This window comes from Cydia pomonella, chromosome 14 (genome assembly GCF_033807575.1).
Source record: "Cydia pomonella isolate Wapato2018A chromosome 14, ilCydPomo1, whole genome shotgun sequence".
NCBI lineage: Eukaryota > Metazoa > Arthropoda > Insecta > Lepidoptera > Tortricidae > Cydia > Cydia pomonella.
The window spans coordinates 740921-762842 of NC_084716.1; the positions used below are offsets into that span (position 1 = coordinate 740921).

The 21922-nt window shown below is 36.3% G+C and overlaps 1 protein-coding gene and 1 non-coding gene across 17 annotated transcripts in view; both read left to right on the forward strand.

Moving 5' to 3' along the window:
- The window catches only part of LOC133524685 (neurobeachin), a 963862-nt gene that overhangs the window by 154670 nt on the left and 787270 nt on the right, over positions 1-21922 (forward strand). The window lies entirely within an intron of this gene.
- Positions 20356-20428, forward strand: Trnaa-agc (transfer RNA alanine (anticodon AGC)). The gene has a single exon. It is a non-coding gene; the product is annotated as a tRNA-Ala (tRNA).

Below are 21922 nucleotides of genomic sequence, written 5' to 3' on the forward strand. Positions count from 1 at the left end.
TTACCGCTTATCGCTTAGCGCGCTATCGCCATACAAGCGTGATAGAGTGGTCAGAAACAAGACAACGGAAATAATTTTGACCTAACTACCTAGCAAAAGGAGGGTAAGGTTAGGTTAGAACTTCGACCCCCCCCCCCCCCGTAAATAAAATATCTAGCAAAAATGTGGTTTAGGTAAGGTTTGAACTGCGGCCCCCGCAGAATCAAAAACCTTGAAAAAATAGGTTAGGTTCGGTGGGATGATAATCTGTACTTGATTATACGACCTGCGTACTATTTGTTATAAAAATTATGTCAAACTTTACATTATCATTAAATTAAATATGACAAAAGATGTTATACAATATGTGTATTTATACTCGATAAAATTGTATAAAGTATTACGTTGTACAAAAATATATACTATATACTACTTAAAAATTATATTACAATAGGCATTATATAAATGACAGTGTAGATAAAATCACAATATAATATTAGAAACGTGTAATATAAATTACATTATAACATATAATAATATATCAAATGGCGTTATGACAAATGTATGATAGTTTTTATTATTATTATATTAAGTATTACGAGGACACACCCGTCATTATTATTTCAATATGACAATAAATGTACTAATCTAATTGGCTTATCGAATGCGCCTGAAAATATTCGCATTTCTCCTCCATTCTTTTCCATTTCGCTTCAGAAGTACACTTCGCGTCGACAGTGTACCGGATGTCGTTATGCATTAATGAGGATGGAGTAATTGGTGTATGCATAGGTACAAAAAACTGCGGAAAAGGATCATAATTAAATAATTTCCAGTTCGTTAACTTAAGGCTCTGGTGGCTATACGACGTTAGTTCCGGTCTCTCCTTAACGAAATCTGTACCCTTACCTAGAGCTTTACACTGACCTGACTCGGACATATTTGCTAGCGTGTGCGTAACTTACTTTCTATGCATCTCGCTCGTACTGGTATATTAGTGCGAGCGAGATTTATAGAAAGTAAGTAACGCAGACGTTAGCGAATATGTCAGTGTAAAGTCATGGTAGCCGTAGTGAGGTCCACACTATACTTTGGATAATTTCGAGCGACCCAAAACTTGGCTTTTAAGGCCAGTGCACACATATATCCGACATATTCACCTCTCAGAGTATGGCCAGACATATCAAAAACAGCCTGTATTATGATATGACATTTATTATGACACTCCACACTTTGTTGGCGCAGTTAACATGATCAGACTATACTATACGCATACCACAACCCATTGAACTAAATCAGTCTGTGCCATCTTGTGTAATTACTTCCTCGCCGGTCTGTCCTGTCAGGATCTCAGGATGCTTCCGAGATCAGATGTTTATCTGTGCTCATGTGATTCTATTGGTCGAGCAAGCGAGTTCATTGAAGAACCAGTTTATTATAACCTTTTAAATAAATATTAAGGTCAATACGCTTGTGTTGTGGGTCAACATCTAACTCAGGCACTTCGTGATTAAGACACAAATAAATGCTCTAACCGAGATTTGAACCCGGCACCTCCAGCTTCGTCCGCAGGGTCACTACCCACTGAGCCGACTCAGCCTAGGAGGCCTTCGACTCGCGTCACTTACGCTAGCACCAGTGTTGCCAGAGCGCTTACAGCTTAATGTACGTTCATACGTCAAAAAAGGTACGATTTGGGTAAAAAAAGTACGGTTTTTTTATATTGTGTAAATTCCTTAAAGAAACAATATTTACATTGAACACATCTTTGTAACTGTCACAAATTAGTGTACTGACGTCATATTTAACCAATTTTGTTTCACATTGAGAAAATCACTCTCAAATCGAATCATTGACTCAGTCGCAAACCACGAAGTAACTTCTGTAAAAAAAATTTTTTTGTTATAATTACAATGTTTGATTGTGAAAATTAACAGTTTGTAATTTTTCCGACGATTTTATCTAAGGTGTTAACGTGAACGCGTGGATATTACTTCAAATGTGTTCGCCCAAGTGTGTAGTACGCCTGCTGTCACTGTCAGCTTGAATTGACATTGACATTGAGTACCTCTTGTGTCGATGTCAAAATTAGTGCTTACTGGGGTAAACAGGCTGACGCAACTAGGAAGAAAAAAGTTTTGTATGGAATTTGTTTCGCAAATCATTGCCAACGAAGAAAAAGAAAACGTCAGTGCTATTTATTCTGTCAAGTTTACATCAAGTCTACTGTCAGCCTAATTGCTTTGTTTGTTTTGAAGGCTTCAATGTTTTGTTCGGGTATTTCGTGTAATTTCTTTATTATTTTGTGAAAAAATCGAAAATAGTCAACCGTGATCAGAGTAAAGAGCGAGTTTGTTACAATGCCAGCGAGAAAACGGTTTACTAAGTGTGAAATATGTGGCAAGCGAGCCACTCGAGAAAATCACGAAAAAAGGGATTTTATGACGAAATTTCCCTTGGATGAAGACTGGTAAGTATTGCTTTAGATACTTTTGAACTTATTTTGGGTCAGCAGGCTATAAACACATCGAAAATTAGATATTTTACATTATTTTTCGTTGTGAACTAGGGATGTACTATAACTATCGATAACTGTAGTTTTATTTGTATATCAGTGTAAATAATTTTCAATTCAATTCAATTCAATTCAAATATACTTTATTCATGTAGGCCTAGCAACAAGCACTTATGAATAGTAAGACAGTATTACATTAATCTAATTATCAGAGCAATTTATTGATGTTGTAAATATTATTCCATATATAATACTAATGAATATAATTCATAGATCAAATTTAATACTAAAAATTTCACAAAATATAGTCATACAAAATTTTTTTTATAAAAAATACTAGTCTAGATTGTTTCTAGAATAAATTCTAAATGTCAAAGAAATATAATAAAAACAACAAAGGAAATACATGCATTAAATTAAATATGTGAAATTTCCTTAGAACTAGCATGCAATATGACCATAATTAATTCGTCGAAGATTAATAATGCATAAATTATCTATTACTTATGCATTAATGGTCATTAGTTAACATATTTTTTTTATCTAGTGATTATTTAATATATTAACCTAAAATGTAAGAAAATTAATCTCTGTTTTTATGATAAATAATAAAAAAATGTTAATGTATGTATGTTTTGTGTAATAATGTCCTATAAATATTATAGGACATTATTACACAAACTGACTTAGTACTAAAGTATGAATGACATGTGTTGTGGGTACTTAGACAACAATATATATATATATATATATATACCCACAACACATGCCATTCATACTTTAGTACTAAGTCAGTTTGTGTAATAATGTATATATATATGTACATAGACCTAATTTATAAGTATTTATAAATACATAGAAAATACCCATGTCTCAGGAACAAATATTCATGCTCATCACACTAATAAATGCCCGTTCCAGGATTTGAACCTGGGACCATCGGCTTCATAGGCAGGGTCGCTGCCAACAAGGCCAGATCCGTTCTCATGATTAACAGACATATAAATACATAAAAAGTTAAAGCATTGATAAAGGGTTGTTGATAACTGGATGCCGAAAAACATGATTTATAGATGCATATTAGCGCGAAATAATCAGTTGATCATCTCATTAGCAAACACATGGAATATAAACTGTAGATAAAGTCATGTTTTTCCAAGGCTGTATGTTTTCAGATGCAGGCAGTGGGCCAAATTTGTTGGGAACGAAGACCTGATACATCTTCCCATAGAAAAGTTACATTTATTCAAACATGTATGTGCACATCATTATGAAAATCAAGCATTTAATAAAATAAAAAAACACGACGTAAAAACTGTATTAAAATAATTCGGGTCCACATTAAGCCCGACCAGATAGTAGTCCAATTAAGAACTATCCACTATATAACATACAACTTAAATGTGGACTCGATGCTAACCTGATTTCGAGTACAAAATTTGTAGACGAGAGCCTATGTTTCAACCCTCCCCATTTTATCGATATCGATAAGAATCGTAAGCGTGTAACGTACTATACTATTTAAATCGCTTATGTTGGTACTATGGTTCTTTGACAGTTCTTTGTCGTACATTTTGGTAATGATTTGCGAAACAAACTGATTCCACTCGCTAGTATGGAAGTCCCGTCTCTTAAAACGTAGTGATTATATGCTCTTTGGGGGTAAAATCAGGATCCCTAGTTAGTCTAGGGATTAGGAAAGGAAGGGAAGGAAAGGTTATAATTATAAAACAGCATCAACTTTTGTCTACAATTTGCGATTGCAATTTGCAATAAAGAAAATAACTATGTATTTTAAAGTACAAAATACAACTCATTTGTTTTAAGTATTTGTCTCAGGACAGTAATTAAATTCTAACATAAACACAGTTAAATTTGATATACATGAAAAATAAAGTGGCTGGCCGAATTTTGAGTTTTTGACTGAGTTTTGTAATCTGGATAAAACAAAGTACACGCAGATGACTAAGTAACTTTCTCCCGGATATGCAAATGTATATAAATTAAAAATAAATACATTTGAATGAGGTGGTTAGATAAACAAACATGATTTATTTACCTGATACCCCAACCCTGACCCTGACTTACCTGATAGCCCTTGAGCAAAATTAAATTCTCTCTCAGTTTTTTTTACTTTTAGACTTTTTTATTTTTCTTCAAACAACTGCAGCGGAACCAATCAGTGAGCAAGTAATTTGCAATATTATTTTTAAAGTTTTCAAACTAGGAAACGAAGGCAAGACAAGACAAGATTGAACATTGGTCGAACGAACCCGCGCATTTCCATTTTCTTTCCTAGCTTGAAAAAAATAGAGATCACAGGTAAGACACAACTGCCGACTGCAACTTGTACGTAGTTTGGACTTGGACGTGTATTGTCTATAGTACTTTTTTTATGTTGGCCATCACTGTCAGATTAGGAATTTTGCCCTGAACCAACATAACGTAATTTTTTTTTTGTAAAACAAATAAAACAATCATACATCAAAATGTACGATTTTAGTACGATGTACGCTGCGTACAAAAAAGGTACGCAACGTCCAAAAATAGTACGTAAAACCGTACTAAAAGGTACGATTTGGCAACACTGGCTAGCACATCCCATTGAAGTAAATCATTCTGTGTCATCTTGTGTAATTACTTCCTCGCCGGTCTGATAGGACCCTGTCAGGTGGCTTCCGGGATCAGATCTGTTGGCATATAATTCCATTGGTCGAGCGAACGCAAGCGAGCTCATTACATAACCAGTTTAATATGATCTTTTGATTAAACCCTTTATTATTTAACACATCCCAAGCAACACATGCCAAGGACACGTATGTGTATGTGTGTTCATTTTGTACTGGAAACGGGGCGGCACCGACAGCGTTCAGGTATTTAAGTCACGTAGACCATCATTGTTGTCCCTGTATGCATTTTTTTCTAACCAGTATCACTAGGAGACTTGTAATGGCTACGCACTGTGCGTTTTTAGAGGAATTTTCATCCGCCTGTAAAATAAACGCCCTGCCGTGGTTTTCTCGAGGGATATGAGGTTTATCAAAATAGTTGTGTTCAAGTTTGTAAAGAGTCAGTAACGGGCATGTTATATTTCTGAGGTTGCACACGTCCATATTGCTGGGGCAACGACAACTTGGCAGACATTTGGAATGATATCAGATGCCGGTCTGAGATCTCATTGTTGTGGGTATGGAGGCGTTCTAACCTTTGATGTCAGCGAGGCTGCTTTTAAAAGTTTAACGTTAAATGATTCCGGGAAAATAGACACGTCAATAAAGGCGACGGATGCGAGTACGTCGCATGTGTTTAGTTAATTGCTAAGATTTTTCTGGTGGGTCTACAGTGTGTACAGGTTTCTGAAGGGTTGGCGAAGCGGTATGACTATGCTAGCAAAACAGGCACGTTAACGTCTAACACAACATAGTGTGTTTTAGACTTAACCCTCCTGACTATAAGGTTCACTGTCGCTTCAGAATAGTCCAACTTCGTCGTAGGGTGCATTTCCAACTTTAACCTGACGGATGTAAGAGTTGATCTCATTGTTGACTGCGGGTTTAAGTCGGTTGTTTGTCGAGTTGGACCATTTGGAGTTTTATTTGAAACCGTTTTGGTTTATCGAAGAACCGTTTCGGAAAACGGTTTATTAAGAAATAAGTTTAAGTATTTACGTTTTGCATTGATGAAACGTACTAACTAGATTTCGTAACGAAATGGAAAATAGTTTTTTTCCTTTATTTAGCAGCGTGCCATCTATTTTAATTATATGAAATGAAGAAATATAAGAATACAGTTTCGTGTTTGTGAGAGAATTGTGGGCTGTGTTTAGTGATATTTAAGATTCATATATTCTTCATATTTTGTATGACTTTTTATAATATAATGCGTCTTTGAAGGGCGAATAGTAAGGCTGTCCTTATCATTGGGTTTGGCCGAATCAGAATCATGATAAACTATATCATACGAATGTGACCGTTTTCCTAAAAGCCGTTTTTCCATTATTGTAAAAAAAAAAACAGTTTTTGTAAAACAATGACACAGGAAACACTAAAAGTGTAAATGCATAATGATGATATATATTATGTAAACCGTCATGAGTTTACGTTACTCCTGTAAATCTTTGTAACTTGTCATACGGGAATGAGAACTAGAGAGAATGCTTCCGGTATTGATTCCGTATGGCAAATACCGGGTTCCAGTACTGCTTTTGTGTAGTTTCGTCGTTATTCTTAAAAACCGTTTCTTCATTATCTAAAAGGGTTACGCAAGAACCGTTCCCAGCTCTAGTTGTTTACATAATGGCCTCCTAAATCGGGTCAGGACGAACAGGAGACACTGAAAGTGTGAATGCATAATGAGGTTATTATTGCGCCGGGTAATGTAAGCCATCATGTTGTTTGTTTTTGAGGAAATGGCGGTTTCGTGGAGGATAATAATGTTTGCTCGTTTTGTGGGGTAGTTTATATGGTTAACCATAGAGTACATGTTATTGAGGGTTGATGATATATGATTGTAGGGTTGTATATGAATTACTGGCGGGGTTGGTTAACAATGGAGAGATCGTAATGAATGAAATTCAACAAAACTTCGAAATAGACATATTTAGTGATTCTATTCTAAATTTAAAGCGCAGAATGTTTAAAAAAACTTAATATGCTTGTAATATTATATTAGTACTGTTAGTAGTAGTTAGTATTTTCCTATGCATGTTTCAATCACTTAATCTATTAATGTATAGTTGTAGTTAATAATGTAGTGTAAAAAGCCTCGAACTGTTTGAGTGTTGTTGCACACCTGTTATTGGTGCATAGATATTATACGTGGCCACTATACTTGTTACTTTGCTAGCTTTGTTTATGTACTGTTGGTGTGTCTTATAAAATATAAAAAAAAAAAAAAAAAAATGTAGGTTTGTTTAATTTTTTTTGTATCGTCATATAAGGGGTTTCTTATTAATAATTTCCACGTTAGTTATTATTAGTAGGTAAAAGAGATGTATTAAAAAATGAAAGAATCTCATAGATGATTTCTTAAAATGCATTTATTACATATGCATTTTAAGCGGAGGTGTGGAAAGTTTTTGGTTATCGCAAAGCATATAATCATATCATATATCTTAAAAGCAGGCAACGCACTTACAACCTCTCTACTGTTGCTAGTGTCCATGGGCGGCGGTAATCGCTTACTATCAGATGAACCGTCTGCTCGTTTGCCTCCTGTATCATAAAAAAAGCAGAATGGTTCTTGTATAATAAAGAGATATACAGTACCTGCCTATCTTTGCCTTGAAAATAAATAAAACGCGTTCAATTTAGCGCTGAAAATTAATGTAAATTTACGAACAACTTACTATTTAAGTCTATATTATCGAGGTATGTATATATCATCAACTAAGAAAGACTTATAAGCTCGAACACATTACTCTTGCCGAGTAAAGAGGCTTAACACAAATGCGGTTTTAGATTATATCAGTTCGGGCATACAAATGTATGCCTTGTAGTGTCGTTAAGAAGACTGACTTTTCCTTAACGCGAGTTGAATGCTGAAATTGTGTAGCAGTTTGCCGTCACAATATTAGCCTGGTTCTAGTTTTTTCTTTGAAAAAGCAATAAAGGCAGGTAAGCAAAGCTTTCGTTGTGTAGAGCACAAGTTAACATAAGAAAACATGTTGCAAATGATGTTCAGTAATAAGAATGTTGACTGTATTTAAAATTAAATCATTATATACCGGTAAGAACTATAAAAAAGTATGTAACTAGACTGTGATGTGACATGTGTGTTTTTTATAAAAACTTAAGTGGTAAATTGTTATATCAGTTCGAAAACAGGTTGATTTGACTTGTGAGTTAAACAACCATCAACTTCCAAAATTTAAACAGCTTTTTACATTTCACATTTTATTCTAAAAAGAAAAGATTCACTTATGGAAAAAAAAACGAATATTGAAAATAATATGTCGTGTCATACACTCCTTGACTAACGCCATCCCATAATGTAATCTTCTAGACAACTTTTATTCTATACCATTTTATTTGCAAACATAATTAAATAAAATTGCTTTGTCCACAGGTAAGTACTCCGAGCAGAGGCCAATGCGCTTCGTACACGTAAGTAGATCGGCAAATGAACTATTGATTATTCTCGCGTCATTTCAGTGACATTGCTTTGTAGAAACATAACAAACCTGTACAATATTATTCTAGACTTTAAAATGTTTGCTACCAGGTAAATAATTCGCCTTAAAACGACCGACAGCATTGCGTTTAAATATTATACCTTGGAAAAATAACAATTGGAAGGAATTTTAATGATTATTTATTGAATTTTGGCAGTGTTCATTCAAAATAAAAGGCTGTTGGCTGTATTAGCGTTTAAATTACGAATTGAACCAACATACTTCACATATCTAATATCATCAGCATCAGTAACTCGTAATATTTACTTGCACTAATTCCCTTTAAAAAAAAAACATGAACAACGCCATCTATTCGATACTCGTGAAACTAACAACTCACGTAGTTAAAGGTCGAGCTTGTTTCTCGTCCGTTTTGCTTGGGGTGAGGACGAAGTGAAGTAGCGCGCCCCTTTCTTTCAAAAGTTCCAACGTAACCCCGTAGATGGCGCTGATCCCAATTTTACTGCACCATATTGAACTACAGTATTCAAGGCCTCTCAGCTTGTGTATTAGACCTGCGAGGAATCGCAAGGTGTCACTAGTTACCTTGTTTTCAACATTTAAAAAATCCTGGACTTATCGTAGAACCGATTTCTAAATTTATATATTCTTACTAATCAATATAAATTACAATTAAGTACTTAATAATTCATCTTTCAGCAGTCGGGTAAAAACCGGAGCACTTGCGTAATTTTAGTCGAATTTTGCTCGACGTATTTTGTTTGAGTCCCATCAGAGTCTTCTAGTCAATAGGTTATTTATTTATTAAAATAAAGGAAATCGAAATAAATATACAAAATCATTTTCAATGACGAAAGACCTAAATCACTTAATAAAAACGTTACTACACTACAAGAATACTAACATTCTCCTGGTTTTGCAATAATGTCGAAATAATTATAATGTAGGTACGTATACATACATTTCGAACCTTTTGATCTCAAAGAAATACTAATAACGGCCTCGATTTTATCGGAAACGGAGAGAACAGTGTCAATCAACTTTGTTATTTTACTCGATCAATGGTTAGTGTTTTTGGTTGCACCCTTTTAAATTAACCATATATAATATTTTAATGTTAGGTACAGGCACGGACATTAATGGTTGAGTTGCAGACTTTAGGGTTTACTTTTCATTCGTTAGTATTGACAACCAACATGCATTTTGTGGTACGGTCGAGTTCGTAAACAGCTGTACAAGCCAACGGCCCAGAAATATATTTACACGCCTCTAACACACTGACGATAAGATCGTGTGAATTGACTTGCAAACATGTTGGGAACTCGTCAAACATACGCCAATTTCGATGAAAAAGTACCTGCAATTAATTTTTCCATAAAAAAAAAGGTTGATTTTCACATCATTGAACTCTGTATTGAACTGCATTAATTTTGTGACAACTTTCTAAAATTTAGTTACTTGCTATATGTACGGTCACGTCTGAAAATATCGATACGAAAAAAGTGCCAAACATATGTATACATCTTAAAACAATGTTGGTATGGTTTGTAACTGCTGTTATTAAAATAACTTCCTACCTCGTACAGCTAAACTGGAATGAACTGTCGCCCGCGGTATCTCCGGACCGATATGAACTTCAAACCTTATCGCGAAAAAAAAAAAAGTGTTCTCCCATCTTAAAGGCCGGGAACGGAGTTGCAACCCCTTTGGTGTTGCGGGTGTCCATACCCGACGGTAATTGTTCACCATCGGGCATTTCGTTTGCTCGTTTGCCTCATAAATCATAAAAATTGCTGGCTAAGTACCTACTACCTATTTATTTTAAATAGACACGGTTGCAAGTCGTAACCAGCCAAGTAAATTATCCGCATTTTTTGACGAAAATGTGTTTCTGTTTTACTTCTGGCTAAAACGACTAACAGCGGAATAGTTGAAACAGGAATCGACGATATCGGCGCTCGAACAAATTGTCGGCATTAACTTGCTCCGAGATTGGCTTAATTCAGTTAGTTATTTCATAGATGAAGCCTCTAAATTCAGGATTTATTGTAATTTTAGCTGTTCCAGCACCGAAAATTGGTCTAAAATTATATTTCTGCAAGCCAATTACGTATCGACATAATTAGTAGCCTGTAACATAGCCTCTCATGTACTATTCCAATACGGCTCGAAATTCATATATGTATTTATAAGAGTATTAGGTATTTAATTATCAAGTAACGAAAATTAAATATTTGATTACTGAATTATACCTATTTACCATGTTTAAAAAAAAAAAAAAACTACTTACAACAAAAATGCTCGTATATTTGCTAGAATATCTGCAAAAGCTCTTACAGGTTTATAATTTATTTAAGCTACGGATTTAAAATCCGTTGCAATTTGCTTATCAATGATTTGATTCACAATTATTATATTCCATCATTGACTCGGTAACTGACTATTCTTAACCTCTTCTTCTTCCTCGCGTTGTCCCGGCATTTTGCCACGGTTCATGGGAGCCTGGGGTCCGCTTGACAACTAATCCCAAGATTTTGCTCAGGCACTGGTTTTTACGAAAGCGACTGCCATCTGACCTTCCAACCCAGTGGGTAAACTAGGCCTTGTTATTATTTTATTAGTCCGGTTTCATCACGATGTTTTCCTTCACCGTAAAGCGACTGGTAAATATCAAATGATATTAAGTAGGTACATAAGTTCCGAAAAACTCATTGGTATGAGCCGGGGTTTGAACATGCGACCTCCGGATTGCAAGTCGCACGTTTTTACCGCTAGGCTACCAGCGCTTCTTACTTACTAGGTACTATTCATAACCCTTATTGCAAAAACATAAGATCCACCGATGCACGATGGTCAGTTAAGTGAACGCACTTAACTGACCATCGGCTAATGTATACATCTTAAAGTCTTTGGCAAGAAAATACGATATTATCCACAAACCTTAATATTCATCCAGTGTCTTGGTCACAATTTCATTTAGTTTAAAAAATGCTGCACCTCTGTAGCCATTTGTACTATCATGTTTAAGTTAGGCAATAAAGATACAAATAAACCTAAGCCATCTTATCAAAAAATTGAACAATGCTTTTCTCTCTACTTCTGGTACTTACCATTGTGCATGCATTACAATAGCTAGTTGCTGCAACCGAGTCTTACAAGAGTGGTAAGTATTATTATTAGAATATCACAACTAAGAAAGTTGTTGAGTATTCTCAGCTCTTTCAATTAAATCCAGCGATATTTTTCCATGATCTCTGTGTACAGCGTACATCTGAGAGCCGCGGGCAATAAGGAAACAAAGTAACACGACAGAGGCCGAGTGCCCTCGAGATCCTTTACAGCGAGCATGAACATGACGTCACACTTTATTCAGCCGAGCTGTAGTCATTTAAATAAAGTCTGAAGTATGAATACTACGGTCTAAGATTCGAATACTTGACTCTTTTATTGTGTGAGATAACGACGCAGAGTTTTGCTTATTTTTTATATTAAATATACTTTTAAAGGTTTATTGCTTATGATTTGAGTATATACACTGACTAAAAGTGTCAAAAATGAAGCATTTACCCAATTTATCTTTAAATTAAGTGTGGGTACCTTCTAAGTTCTAAATTGGCTATATATTGGGTATATTTATGTTGCCGACACCGATATGCTACTTGGGTCCTTACCCGTGTTAAGACGCGCTTTAAAAGCCAGGAGCAACAGTTTTGGTACCTAAGCAAATCCTTACGAAAAACCCCATCCAATACGCTCGAAGGGAATATTCATATTCATATTCGTATTCATAATCGTATAGGTATATTTATAATAATTCATATTATGTCGTTTTTCATAATTACATTAAAATACTTGAATAAATTAACAGTTAAAATTAAAATAAGCACTATAAATACAATGTCAAATAAAAATAACTATACCTACGGTTGTATTAGGTAATTACTTAATTAATACAATGTGCAAAACTGTAGAAAGTGTGCTCATAATCCACCGTTTGAGCTTTGATTTAAAACTGGTTAGTGACGCCGCTTCTGTGACGTGTGGTGGCAGACGGTTGTAAACTGCCGGTCTCATTATATGCGTAAGTTTTCCGGATTTCGCCAATTTATGCTTGACGCCCACAAGTTTTCTGGCGTTTCGAAGGTTTCGCCCATGGATATCCGCTCGACTTGATTATTCGTCAAGGAGGTACCGGACCGGTCCCTGGTTAAATTTACACCACGTCCACGTAAAATTTTTACGGGGCGCCTTTTTATTAGTAACCGTGAATTGCCTTGTATGATGCACCATCTTGTAGTTAAAGTAATCTGTATTCTAGAGCGACCGATACTAGTAGTATATATTTTACACCAGGAAAAGATCAATAACGGAAAATAAATAGGTTCCCTTGGGAGTGTGGCTTGTGCTTCGTTATTTCGCCCTGTCCGCCCGTTCGACCTGTGGCTCTGGTAATAATATGTGTGGAAGCCCTGGGGCTTAGACTTCGCTAATAGTACAAGTTTAATATTAACCCTTAAATCGATAAAAAACACGGAAACTCGTAAGTTGAAACCTCCTCGGCGCTCTATATTTCTCTATGATTCTGCGGCTGTAGCACGGTGGCATATTTAGCACTTGTCACTATGCCTGTCATGTTCTAACAAGTATGTAAGTGCGAAAGTGACAGGCATAGTGACAAGTGATAAATATGCCACCGTGCTACAGTTTCTGGTAAAGAAATAATACAAAAGGAGGGTCAAAGGTTATGTCCAGTATTTTGGACGTTGCCGGATTAACAACCGATGTTTTAAATCTTAGGGTTTTTGATCGTTGTTGGCAAAAGTCTAGAGTCTAGAGTATATTCGTCAAGGTCATCCTCTTACCCCGGTTTAACGGGAGCAACTTGGTTTTATTATACTTGCGATAAGAATACATTACATGGTTTGCAAGTAATAAATAAATAATAATAACAAATATTATAGGACATTATTACACAAATTGACTAAGTCCTACAGTAAGCTCAATAAGGCTTGTGTTGAGGGTACTTAGACAACGATATATATAATATATAAATATTTATAAATACTTAAATACATAGAAAACACCCATGTCTCAGGAACAAATATCCATGCTCATCACACGAATAAATGCCCTTACCAGGATTTGAACCCGGGACCATCAGCTTCATAGGCAGGGTCACTACCCAAGTACCCACTAGGCCAAACCGGTAACCGCTTACTTTGTGGGCTGGTTTAAAATATTTGCACTCCATATCATAATACACCTACTTTAGTCCACGCCCATTAATGCAATGTATATATCCATTCACAAAGCAAAATGGTATAAGGTATGGCTTATGTATGAGCAAAGACATCGAAAATTTAATCAATCTACAAAATATAACTTGCAGGTACTCAGACCTTGCATAGCTATAGGCTAAATATATGTATACCGATGCATCAAATCGCTACGCTTGGTACGAAATCATTTTACAGGTTGCCTACCGTACAGTGGGGCTAATTAGCCTAATTTAATAATTAAATAGTGCTAAAACCAACCCCCAGGTTAATTACGAAGCCCTAAGGCTTGGCTGCGGAAATGTTAATCATTTGCAGTGCTCTGGTTGGCAAAATTAATTTGAAACTTCGTAATTTTCTTGACCACAAAATTGTAATCTGCTAGGTCAAAGCCAGGGTGATTAAAACATATCATCTTAATTGATTGTGTATTTCCTAAATTACCTAGCTAGTATACCCCACCATATAACTAAATGTTATATCAATAAATTTTATTACTTATGTCAATAAAAGATACCTAAATTAATTATTTACTTTTGACGTAAGTAACCTTTAAAATTGACGGTGAATTTGGGCGAATACAGCAAAACAAATGATCAGCATTATCTGTGCCAAATATCTTGTATCTAATTGTGTCGTTTAAAGCTTGGGTTAGCTTATGAACTAAAAGAGATGTCATATATTTAAAAAAAAGTGACAAAGCCCTTCAGTGGCGTAGGCCGGACTGGAACCGGCGTGTTGAGCTAACCAGGCTAACGCCATAGGCCCCTAGGCTCCCACGCCACGGCGGAACCGGTTCTAATTTCTCAACTATAAACTCCCGTCGGTGATCTCTTTCAAAAATAGACTAGATACACATTTTAGAACATTAAAAAGTGCTAAATAAACACAAGTGCTGCGATACGAGTATACATGCATCAGCTCCAAGAGCTGCTAGTGTATCAAATAAAATAATAATCCGCAGGGCAGCTTGTGGCGAGCTGTTGGGGAGTAACGATCCCACGGTCCCGAATACTCCCGAGAGTCGGTCAGGGTCTCCGTCTCCCGCGTGTCTTCGTCGGTCGGAGTGGACCCCAAAGGGATCCGCAATACTCTCAGTTCTGGCTTGCCTTCATTGGCCGGCCAGAGAGGAGTCGTTAGAGCTAAATGCTCCAGGGTTGGAAGTGAAAACTTGCATAAGACGCGAGTTGGTACAGTGGCTGTTATCTGCCACTGGGCAGAAAGCGGCGTACACCTCTCGACACCCCTGAGCCGCTCTCACCGGTGTTGCTCATGGTCGTCTTCACGACGGCAGTTTCAGGGGCCCATCTAGTGGGCGGCAAGTCACCGTCTGCCTCGATAACTAGTGAAAACATTGTTATGGCAGGTGTCCGGACGTCTTTGCAATAACCCAGTCTCATTGTCCACCCAAATTTCAATCCATAGACCGTTTTACTGTTCACTTTTTCTACAATAGTCCCAATGCCCGCTGCAACCGGTTCATGGGTGTCTATTGTTGCGCCTGTGAATGGGTTCCAACAGGCGTTCTACATGACATTAAAGCTCTCCAAGGGGCCTCTACGTGTTGGATCTATATCCCCACGCAAGCCTATCAAAAGACCGGGATTTACAGGCCCGTAAAATCCAAGAAGATAATAAATACTCGTATACCATCTTAGTAAGACTAGGCGTCTTTGACCAACTCTTAAGGGCGAACAAACATGCTTGCATCTCCTATACGAATTCCTTACGGAATTACGATAGCTGTTTCTAGCCATAACGTGCTTAGTCTGAAGCTTATTTTTACGCTGTACCCTTACGTGTCTTAAATACTTCCTCAATAAAATACAGTTGCACTGGTAATCAACAATTAATATTCTTCAATAAATGTCTGTCTTATTGGACTGTAAGCAGATGTCCTATAGCTTGTCACTTAATCGTCCATCCGCCCTTAAAACTTGGTACTGTCATCGGGGAAATCAAGGAACCTCTAAATACGCCGGTTTATAACAAAGCCGACTAAAACTTTGTAATGGATATTAAATTCTTGAGCCGTTTAACTTGACAGTTGGAACTTAAGTCTTAAATAATGAGTAAGTTTCCATCAAATCACCTCGCTAATTGTAGCAGGGCGTTTGAACTAAAACTCGGAATGAACTGTAGTTGGGGTTAGTGATGTACAGATTCATTTCTCACGGCACGAATATTCACCATAGATATTTTATCGGGACATATTAAATATGTTACAACGGGTCACTCACGTATTTTAAGTCGATAATTCTCGACATGTCTCACTCCGTTCCGAGGAGTATATGGTGGAGCTTGCGTTGACGGACCGGCGCAGACTGCGCGGGCCGCAGCCCTCCGCGCCCGATAACTCAGCGCGGGCGCCGGTGGCGGCAGGGGGATATTTAATATGCCTGTTTCTCACGGAAGTTTTGTTATTAAAACTTCATCGGGAATTTACCTGATATATCCCTTGCTTACGTTGAACGTTGAGTAGGAATGAGCATTATAAAGGAAACGAAATCGGAATGTTGTTTTTGCATTGGTTCCATTCCAAACAATTTGATAATAACTAGCTACATATCTATGTATAGTATAACACCATTTTTTTAATATTATTTAAGTTGGATCCTAATGAGTTTAATGTCGTCACAGATTATACAAATTAGATATTTTCATGCTATTGTTTCACAATTTAATATTAATTACGGCTTTTTATCCTTATTTCTTCTCCTTAATCACAACACATTTCTTTCGTCTCTAAGAATCATTTCCGGTAAACGAGAAACACTTGTTATCGGCTACGACGTAGGCTACGGCTGTATCTTTGTAGTAAGGTAAGCCATACATAGTCCCAAATATTCCTTTGGATAGGGAGGGAATATTCGCGATATTTCCAGGCTTAGTCCCCGAAATATCCCCTGTAACGGCACAACACTAGTTTGCGGCGTCTCTGTAATTAGGCAGTTTACCTGCGCGTAAACCGATTGTGCGTAAGCCCCTCGCGTTTATGTTCCCCTGGTACTTCGACGTCAAAAATATGTTCACACTTTTGCACCTTACTCCCTTGTAATAAGACTGAAAATGTAAACTTATATTTGACAGCGTCTGGTACTTTAGAGGTAAGCAAAATGGGGGTAATTCTGGTTTATGGCGTTTCCCACGCCCTAATTTGGACGCGTTAGCGGCAAACGATATTTTCATTCATTCATAATCATGGACTATGTTACATAGACCCTTTATTTCATACCTTCTCGTTTCATTGCTAAATTTCATTTAACCGGCCGTTATGAGACAAGACCAAGGATTTAATTCGAATAGTTTTGTAAATGTAGTTTATGAACGGTAATAAAATATGAGTGTGGGTTTATAAAACGAATGAAATGAGTTTCATAAAAGGATCATACGAGTGTTTGAATGCTTAATTATGTACATACACTTCTTTATCTACACATATATTATAAGTTCTCTATATCATCGTCGTTGTCAGGTATCGTTGCTCTCTCGCGGATACGAGGTGACGTTTCTGGTACATCAGTATTGCTCATTTTACACGAAAAGGGTAGTCTGACTGTGACCACGAACATAATAACGTCACATTGGAAACATCAAGCCAAATAATAAACTTAAGTGTACGCGATTAAGTCCCGTTTCTGTTTTAACGTTATGAATGAGTACGTGTTAGTTTAAATCAACATAGAAAAAATGCCAAAACCATAATATTTATTTTTCAAGCCCAATGAATGCGTTATAAAATCGCTACCGCATTTTCACTGTATCAAATTTGAAGGTACCTTCAACTGTTTAGGAAGCGTGGTATCTGTCTATATCTTTTTTCACGATATGAGGCAAACGCGCAGACGAACGACGCGAAGACGTCGCCCGACTGTAAGCTATTGCCGTCGCCGATGGACACCTGCAACACCACATTAAGTGTGTTGCCGCCCTTTAAGATGAGAGTAAAGGAAATGTATTTTTAAATCTTACTTGCCACATACCAGGAGCACATAGCCCGTATATAATGTACAACCGCGCTCTGCATACTCGAAACCGCGCCTCCTTGGGACCAAATGCATTTTTGCAATTCCAATGCTATGACAACCACCGCATAAATATGTAGATATCGGCTTTAATCATTCCGTTCCTCGGGTTATGGTGCCCTGGTGGTCGAACGGAATTAAATAGGGGTTGGAACAACAACAGGGTATGTGTGCCTACACTGCCTACTAAAACGTAAGTCTCAACATGAATTTCAGTAAAAAACTGTCAATGTCCTAGTGTTAAAACTGATTTTAATCATTTACGGGGTATTATTAAAATTATTTTTGTAATAATTTAAATATTAAATTTGCTTTATAGTTACCTACATGCAGAATATTCTAAGCGGATAAAGTGTTCAAAACACCCTTTTATTCTCTCTATCATGAAATGAAGTTTAACACCGAGTCACGCTAAACTTCTGCTGCTGACTGTACTTATTTGATTTGATTCTACTGAGATTAGTCAGAAAAAAATATAAATAAGTAAATACTAAGGTAAAATTTTACACAAATTGAGCTAGCCACACAGTAAGCTCAATAATCTTGGCTCAAGGCGTGTATTGTGGTTCTAGTAGCGATATAAACATACAGATAAATTCATAGAAAACATCCACAACTCAGGAACAAAATTAAATATTTGTGATGGATACACAAATAAATGCCAGAATTTGAACCCGGGGCCTTCTGCTTCGTGAAAACTAATATTGAAATTAATTTGGTTTCCAATTTAATGCAAAATACATTATACTTCCTGCGAAACTTGCGGCCCTCCGTTAAAATCGATACGTCCACTTTGAAACTCTTTACGGAAACATTTTCGCATCTCTGTCGAATTACTTTGATAAGTCTCAAAGAAGATGCTAAAATGTTATTGTGTAGCTGCGAAAGTTGCGAGCAATTACAGACGTCCGCGCCCGCGGCGATGCCGGTATAGACGTACAAGTATTCCTGATGGAAATTCATTTTTGAGGAAATAAAATGGGGTTGAAAGTTTTTAATGACTTATCTGCGTAGACGATATATTTCTAAGATAAAAATTCAACAATATCCAAAGTTTAGAAAAGCCTTAGTATAGAGTAGATGCAGATAGTAATAGAGTAGGTGTAAGTACTTGCAGCTCCTTATCTCTTTGGAATTGTACTTCTTTTTAGCCTTGTTCATCTTTGTGCACAAAGTTGCCTTGCCCTCATTTTTTGTGTCTTATGTATCTGTCTGACAGTACTCTTTGGTGTTAGCATAACTAACTTGCAAGGTTCTCAACTTCCTTCTTTGAAATTAGCAGCTAACTAGACTTGAATTCAAAATATTCCGGGGGTAAAGAGCCTGGGATCTTGCACATTAGGAGGATTTAGGGTATTTGTCTAGCTCTGTAGCTCCGTAAGCAGTTCGCTCCAGATATTCTTTAAAATTGACACATGAGTAATAATGTCGTGATTCGGGTCTTTCTTGTAGCTGAATTTCAGGCAAAGGTCGTATGTCTTGACTACGCATATATGAGGTACGTGCGCGCACGTACCTCATAGATGCGCTCTAGTTGGGCTCAGATTTCTTTGGCGGAAACAAATCGCAGGAATCTTTGCAGGTGGTATTTACTTCTTACCTTCGAGATTACCTACACCTCCCGGCATCGGCATTACCTTGAGCACTATTAAAATGTTGAACCTCCAGGTCCAGGTTGAGTCTAATTTCCCTATTTGAATCTAAGTACTCTAGTTTATGCTTGCTCCATTTTTACTCAGCTATCACTTGAAAATTAAAAGAGAACAAATAACCTCTTAAATCTGTTTACGACATTTATTTATTTTTGATTGACAGCAAACAATAATTGCTAGGTAACAAAATTATAAATAAAGAAAGGTCTTGACAAACGAGGTATATAAAACCTTCTTAATGTTGTATTCATGCCTTAACATTATATCCATTTGTAGTGACTAGGGTTTCTGGTTTCTCGACCTCTTTTATTTCTCGAGGCACGGGAATTGTCGACTAGGATTTCACGAGATTCAAGAAACACCATATTCTTATTACTTTTATTTCACATCGTCTTATGAGTGTCGCTGGGTGAGATCAATAATCAAACAAATGTTATTTTGTATGCACTTAATAATCAAATAAATTGAATTAACAAAATATATAAGTGTAGGCGTGCGCGCTGGAGATGTGATATACTATAGTGTATTTCTTTAGGTATTTAACAAAATGTAAAGACACCCTTTTTCTTTTGAGGTACGGAACTCTAAAACTGATCATTTAAACCGTTCAAAATGTCACATTACACATATTTTTGTTGTGCAGCTAACTACTTTAGCAATATATAAAGGTCGCCAATAATTATTATTTATTATATCACAATAATAGCCCCGAGGCGTTGCGTCATACAGCGTGTGACGTAAGGAACCGGTGACGATATTCGCCGCTGCCGTCACCGGGGGCGTAGCTCAGATGGTAGAGCGCTCGCTTAGCATGCGAGAGGTACGGGGATCGATACCCCGCGCCTCCAAGTCTTTGTATTTTTTATATTAATTATACGAATACTTGTACGGGTTTTATCACATTTGGCAGCGTTATTGCCATGTATCACACACGATATTGTCACTACATGGTGCAAGAAACTAAGTGCATTTTTACAGTGGCCACAAAAATATCTTATTATTCTATTTTTTTTTTTCTAAAAATGTATATGTATATGAATAACATTGACTAAAATATCAAACTTAAAAACTTAATCTAAAGATGAAATAACAACTAATATTATTAACATTAAACAATAAAATGTAAAAATGTGGCGCTTACGCCCCGCAACCCGCCTGTATTGCGATACTTTTACTTGGTTTGCGCGTTGTGAATTAGCTTTTGCGCTAGCTTATTCTATAAGGTCATATGCGGCAAGACGGGGTTTACAAAGTAAAAATCCAAGAATTAATCGAAGAATCACAACTATTTTTTAAATGTGTAATAAGACATGGAAAATTGCTTCATTTGGTCCCATTTGCCTGTACTATATACATAAATATTTGATATTTGTTTAAAAGGACTCGTCTTTGATACGATTTTCTCTGCTATAAAAGTTTACCAATCATGTAACGGCAACTACGACTATACATCTCTGTCATACTGTATAATAAATTTGACTTGGTACATACTACGAGTAGTTATGTATTCTGTAGTATTAGTTTATGAGACTGCTAGTTTAACAGTCCAAACGCGGTTTATTTATTTAGTATACATTTTATTTTGACACTTGGAGAGACTTTATACCTCCAAATCTTATTAGTATTAGTACTCTGACATTGGGGACCTTTTACATCTCCAGATTTAATGTGTTTTTAACCATAGAGACTATACATCTCTATTGTATTGTAGTAATTATTTATTTTAAGATTATTATAATGTAATGTTTACCCAGGTATTGGCTGTTGTATTTATAAATGTTGTTATGTATTTTTCATGTCACTATATGATGTTACTATAAATGTTGTTTGACTTGTATAAGAGCCCTTGAGGCCTACTTGCAGAATAAATTTTTGAATTTTGACTACAGAAATGAAGACGATGATGCCGTGAATAACCAGTTTATTTATTTATTTAAACTTTATTCCACAATAAGCAATAGCCTTAAGGCATTCTCTACCAGTCAACCAATGGGTTAAACCAGTTTACCAAACAATACTTTTATGAGTTTTGTAATTGCTGAGATCAATCGCTGGCTAAGCTAAATCGAGATACCTGCCGGAGAAATGTACAATTCGTCGTCTTATAATGGACCAGTTTTTTTTACAAATATAGATACTTAAAATGAACGCCTGGAGCATATTTTTGAACATATCTGTTGTTGACTTGTTGATGTGTAATAATTTATATATTTTCAATTTAATACACGTACGAGCGGGTAAAACCGGGCTAATAATAACATAATGATCAAATTGGGATCAATTTGCAAGTTTGAATCAGCTTCCGTCGACTTCCTTTTCTTACACAATCACATATTTCAATA